Source organism: Eubalaena glacialis, chromosome 15 (assembly GCF_028564815.1).
Source record: "Eubalaena glacialis isolate mEubGla1 chromosome 15, mEubGla1.1.hap2.+ XY, whole genome shotgun sequence".
In the NCBI taxonomy this organism is placed as follows: domain Eukaryota; kingdom Metazoa; phylum Chordata; class Mammalia; order Artiodactyla; family Balaenidae; genus Eubalaena; species Eubalaena glacialis.
This window is the reverse complement of record NC_083730.1, coordinates 51,209,488-51,216,100: the sequence shown is the minus strand read 5'-3', so window position 1 is coordinate 51,216,100 and position 6,613 is coordinate 51,209,488.

Genomic DNA, 6,613 nt, shown 5'->3' with positions numbered 1-6,613 from the left:
TACTTCTTGCTCCTGCAGTCTTATATTACTCTTTCATAAGAAGAAATTGTAAAATTTTCCTTTATACACAAGAGAAAATGTTGTTGAAACATATTCTGAGCATCTATATGACATTAATAATTTGGAAATGTGCAAAATTATTTCTTTTTAATAAACATGGAAAGTTGATTTTGAATAAAATTTTAGGTAGATTTTATAATATACATGTGGTATAACTTTTAAGAAGTTTTGATTAATGAAGAGCAGACTGACTCATACAGCTATGAAAATTTTTGTATGTTCCTTTCCACCATTTTTTATTTATATTAATGTTTATTACATAGTTACCATAGGTTTCATAAAATTGGGTATCCTTTTTTCATTAACAGTATATCAGAAGCATTTTTAATATTACTATATGAGAGCTACCAAATAGTTCTCCCAGTGTGTCATAATTTTTTATTGGACATTGAATTACATTTATGTATTGCTACACTATAAAAACCACGGTGATGAACATCTTCATGCATAATGTTTTGATTGCCTATGCAGATTGATTGCAAAGATAACAGCAGTTCTTCCCCTTCTAGTATCCATGCCTCTTGCCCTGTAACTGTGAGTGCAGTGCCCCCTGCTCTGACTCTGAGCTCATGTGACTTGCTTGGCAAATAGGACATTAGAAACCATGATGCTTGCAGGTGCTTTCGCATTGGAGCTTGGCTCCCTTGCTCTCCTGGGAACTCTTGTCACCACATCAACAAGCCCGAGCTACCTTGCTGAATGATGAGACACATGGCCAAGTTGCTGCCATCCCTTCTGCAGACCTGCCAACCACCAGACATGTAAGTGAAGCCATCCTAGATCACCCAGCCACCAGCCAACTCTCCAACTGAACACTGAGATTTGAGCAAACCTTGCTGAAATCAGGAGAGCTGGCCCAGACAAGAAGTAACGCCAGTGACCCAAGGAATCATGAGCCAAATAAACAGTTATTATTTCAAACCACTTTGTTTTGGAGTGGCTTGTTATACAGCAAATATCATTAATAAAGATTTTTTTTATATTTCCTTATGCTACTTTCCCAGAAATGAATTTACTAGGTCAAAGGGCAAGCACACTGACTTTAGTGTGATAACTTTAGTTATCACATTCAGTGATAACAAATTATTGTAAACAGTCTACCTTCTCAACATGCAGTAGCCCCGAGAATGAATTAGCCATTATGTAACTATTGTCTGAGTGGTTCCTAAAATCTTCAAAGACTCTTCTTCAGTGAGCCAGAACATGGTATTTGAGGTATTGATGGGCTAAAGGAGAACCCCTTGCCAGGATTTCCTTAACACCCAAAATTTGAACCTCCAACTCTGATAAAGAGACATGTCCCAGGTCCCAAATCTGCTAGTAAGGTGGGAAATTTCCTGTCCTTGGGCATCCTTACTCTTAGGCCTGATGAGGTCCACTCTGAAGCAGTGAAGCCATTCTATCTCTTACTTTCTTTCACTCATTCATTCAAAACATATTTACTTAGAGATGAAGCAGGTGTTGGGAGGCAGCAAGAAAATGCCTCCTACCTTCAGGATGCTTAGTCTTCTAGAAGAGAGGATACATGTCTAACCACAGAGATCCTGGCAGCAATCTCCAGACTTCCTATTAAAATATATCCTGAAACACTCTGTTCACAGCCACCCAGTTCCTACCTTGATCCTAATTTAATTTCTTTTGGCTTCAGTAGTAGAGTAAAAGTGATTTAGAATAAAAGTAATTTTTACATTGATTACCTGGTGAAATGATAATATCTTGGATATATTGAGTGAAATAAAATATATTATTAATTTCACTTGTCTCTTTTTTTACTGTAATTATCACTAAAATTTAATGTATGGCTCACATTTGCAGCTCACATCATATTTCTGTTGGACAGTGTTGCCCTAAATACTTTCAAAGTCTGGATGAAAAGGATGCTGATTTAAACCGAGCAGTAAATAAATTAATTGAATGAAGTTAACTGCAACCTGGATAGGGGTGAAGACTCACATGAAGTAACAAGAATGGGTCAAAGTGTGGATCTGAAGTTCTCTCCTTGATGTAGAAACTTGGAAGATTAGCTAACCCTTCGGCTGGTAATACCGAATCATCATAGATGCATGTAGCCCTCAATCCCCACATCCCATCTCTCACCTCTGATCACATCCTGGCCATGACTTGTTAACCCAATAACCAACTCTGCTCACCCACTAGAGGAAATATTCTAATGGGTAAGTATCAGCATATTATCCAGATTGGGAAAGGCTTGAATGAAATAGAAATATAATGAAATAAATCAAGCCCATAGTATTAAAAATTTTGTGTTATATTCAGGAAAAAGTTTTACCATTAGGACAATCAGTATGTATCTGTTATTAAAGTATTTTTAGGAGAATTTGGTATATTGGGGATTCTGACAGGTTATTAAGCTTTGTGATTCCAACATAAAAAATGTGTAAATACTTTTAGAATTGTTTTGAAAGGATTAAGAGAATTTTTCAAAACATGCTAAATAATACTGGAATGTTTCAGAGAATTTCTTCATGCTTATCATTTGTTTTACTATGCTTCCAAATTAATGCAGTAGATTTACAAGAGTTTTTTAAGTGCTTGGAAAGTTTCCCCTTGTTAGAGTCAATCATTTGCCCTATCAGTATTCAAATTTGTATAAAAGAAAATAAAATCTATTAAATAATTGGTGCATTTTTAAATGCTTAAGAATTTGTTTAAACTGGATTTGTAGATAGGACTTGTTTAAAGACTCTTTGTTCTTTTCAACTTGAGTTAATTAAATAATCTAAGAAAAAGAATTATTTGTTCTTATTTTAATAGATTTTTATTTTTAAAAGCTTAATAAAATGTATTTCATTTTTAAAATTTTTATGAATTATTAATTTAAAACTCAAGTATTATAAGTGGTTCTTTCTATGCACAAAAGCCCTACTCAGGACATGAAAAAACCATGCACAGCAGCAAGGGAAGGTATCCAAAATTCTTGGGGGAAAGCCAAGTTCATCCTTGTATACAAATTATACTTGTTTATTGAGTAGTATTTCCACTAGAGATTAAAAAGCCAATCTTATATGAGATAAGAAAGTTGTGTTGGATGTCAGCTTAGACTCCCTATCTGCCTCAAAAGGCCAAACATCTCCATCCTTGGAAGCAGTTGCCTGGTCATGCCCAGGAAATGGCTGTGGGTTGTGGGCAAGCCCTCTGTGAGCATCCCTTCAACCAAGAGGACCACGTTGGTTCAGGGGTGCTGGATGGCTCATATCGTGAAGCATTCCACTTTTGGCAGAGGCCTCAAACAGTACCTTCATACTGCCCGGAACTGGGAGTAGAAGGACAATAAAAACCACGTGAGGGGTCTCTTAGAGCCCTGAAATTTCTATCTCATTGTCATTAAGAGAACCAAAGTTGAGCCTATCCCAGAAAGAGGACTCATTTCTAATTACGGCAGTCCCTAAAATATATTCTGTATGCCCACCCTGGCAACTATGTCAAAATGCTGGTCCACATATGCCTCATTCGTTGATGCTCCATACTTTCCTTTCAGAGAGAAGCAGGAAATAAGACTGAAAACACAGTTTGAGGCCACATTGTGGAGGGCCTTAAACAAAGACCAAAGAGCATTTACTCTGTTTAAAAGGCAGTGATGGGTTGGTGATGGTTTCAAAGCAGAGGATCAATCTTTTCCAGTAAGCACACATCCAGGGAGAACCTAGAGGTAAGAGGCCAGTTAAGAGGTATTGCAAGAGGGACTGAAGATCTGATCTAGTGCTGTGCAAGTTGTAGGGTGACTGTCTCATGGTCCTAATCAGGACACTTTTGTGAGTTAAAGAGGGTGTTAACAGGATGGGATGCTGGGCGGGTATAAATCCAAACTGTCCTGAGAACACTAGGGTGTATGGTTACTCTAGCCAGTGGGAAGGTAAAGGAAGAAAGATGAGAGAGAAATGTGAAGAAAAAAGGCAAAAAGGGGCTTCCCTGGTGGTCTAGTGGTTAAAGTTCTGCACTTCCACTGCAGGGGGTGCGAGTTCGATCCCTGGTCAGGGAAGTTCCACATGCGGTGAGGTGCGGTCAAAAAAAAAAGGCTTAGTGATTTACCAGATTCAAGAGGTGAAGAGGAAGAGAAGAGTCAAGTATGACACTGAACTCTGGGTAACTTGGAGAATACTGGTACTGTTAACATAAACAGGACACACCTGGGTGCTGGGTAGAGGGTGGAGGTAATCAGGTAGGGATGACAAGCAATCAACAAATGCTGGATTAAAGCCTGACCAGGTCTGGGTACAGAAGTATGGGACTCAGCTCCATAAGAAGGAAGGTAAAAAAAAGACAGAGAAGGAGTCTTGGAAATATTGTCGGGGGAGAAAAGGAAGGGTAGGCAGTGAAGGAGTGGACAAAGGGGTCAGAAATATACAAGGGGGAAAATTGAGCGTGATCATTACAAGAAAGGCTTCCAAGCAAGTTTGGAGAAAACAGGAGAACAATGGTACCAGACACTACAGGAAACACCAGGCTGAGAAGAACTGAACCAAAAACTACTGGATTAGGGATCAGGGAGTTACCAGTGAATGTCAAGAACATCTCTTTAGAGAAATGGGAACTACAGCTAAATTGCAAGAAAGTAAGTAGTGAGTGGTGATGAGAAAATGGAAACACAGAGAATAGACTGTTCTCTCTTAAATGTTTGATAATGAAAAGAAGGAGAAAGACAGAAGGGTGCTGGAGCATAATCCCACCCTGTACAGAAAACATATTTCCAACAGCTAAATTCAGGTTCTCTACACAGGTAAGACCTACATGAAAACCACCTGATTCTCTTGGGCTCTGTATATTCATTTTGGAGAGAGCCCAACAAAGCCCATATAATAACCTACAGCATGTTCACTTCTGTTTGAAGTCTCTCAGTGACTGTAAATTCTGGATCAATTGTTTTGGTTGAATTCAAGTCAAGTGGTTCTTTGTGTTATTGGAATTTTGTCAAAAATCTTATTTCTCATTCAAATTTCCATGTTATTGCTATTTAGAAGACTGTCAATTTAGGAATATTCCATCTTCTAAATACAATTTTAATTTTCAAGTTACCTAAGTAAAGGTTTACTTTCACCTTAAAAAGGTGGAAAGAGGGGACAGGGAGAGGAAGGTAGGAAGAAAATAGAGAAGAATGGCAGCTCACTATAATTTATTTATTTATTTTTTATATACTGTATATATGAAAGTAAAATAAGGTAAATAAAAATCTCTCTAGATTTGCTCATTTGAAGACTGGGTCACTAATCAGGACAGTACTCCAAGAAAATTTAAATTTACTTATATTACTTATTGTCCTGCCTCCTGCCCACCCATCCCCAATCTTTAGCCCCTTTTCCCATCCCCTTTTTAGCTCATGGTCACTTTCAGTTTACAGCTGAACATCACTCCCCATGGCCCTTCAAACTGGGTTAGGATAACATGACATATGTCACTTTCATAATCCTCAACATTCTTTATTTGCAATTATTTGTTTACTATCTGTCTTCCCACCAATCAATATTCTAAGAGGGTAGGAACCATGGCTGTCTTGTGTAAGCTGTGTCAGCACTTAGCACAGTGCCCAGCACAAAGTAGGTGCCCAATAATACTTAGCAAATGAGTAAACACCTAAAGCTCTGAAAAAGGCGATCATCTATCAAGCCTGGTTCTACCTCCTATTCCTGACAGGCCACAGTATTATTTTTTTTAATTCACAGAATCAAAGATCATAGTACTTCCAAGCAACAGTGATACTTAAAGATGATCTGGTTTAAACATTTATTTTAAGCAATAGATCCTTTTTATAAAAAAAACACACACAATCTTATATAGGCTCTAATCTCTAAGTGAAGTAAAGGAGAGCTGCTGTGGTTGAAGCATGGTTGAGGGAACCAAGAGCCCTGCCCATTCTGCCTTTCATTTTCAAGGAAATATACCCACACACCTCACACAGCTCCACAGAAACTTGGGGCTCCATAGACAACAATTTGAAAACCACAGGCCTAGATTAATATCAGTATATTAAAAGCACCTGGAAATCAATAAGAAAAATGACAAATTAACCAATAGAAGAAAGTATGCAAAAGTTATGAAAAGGAAATTCACTGAAAAAGATATACTAATGGTCAATAAAGATATGTAAAGATGAGGAACTTCTCTGCTAATTAGGAAAATGTAGATTGAAACAAGGAAAAAGACTTTACCCATAACACTGGTAAAAATGCAAATATTATCAGGAAGGTGAGAAACACTGCTATGGAAGTGGAAATTGGGCAGCAATTCCAGTTTTCAATTGTATTTGCCCTTTTACCTAGAAATACTACTTTTAGGAATCTATTCTACAGAAATCGCAGACATGTACATAAAGATAAACATCCTTGAACATATCTTTGTGCATTATTGTCAATAAAGAGAAATTGAAAACAACCTCAGTGACTATAGCAAAAGAAGATTTATATAAATTATAACATTCATACTATGGAACACTATTAAATCATTTTTTAATGGTAGATAACAACAAAAACAAATAACGATAAAAGTAAAAGCTGATATAACACTATGTAAAATTGGGAGTTTTAACTGAGGCACCAAG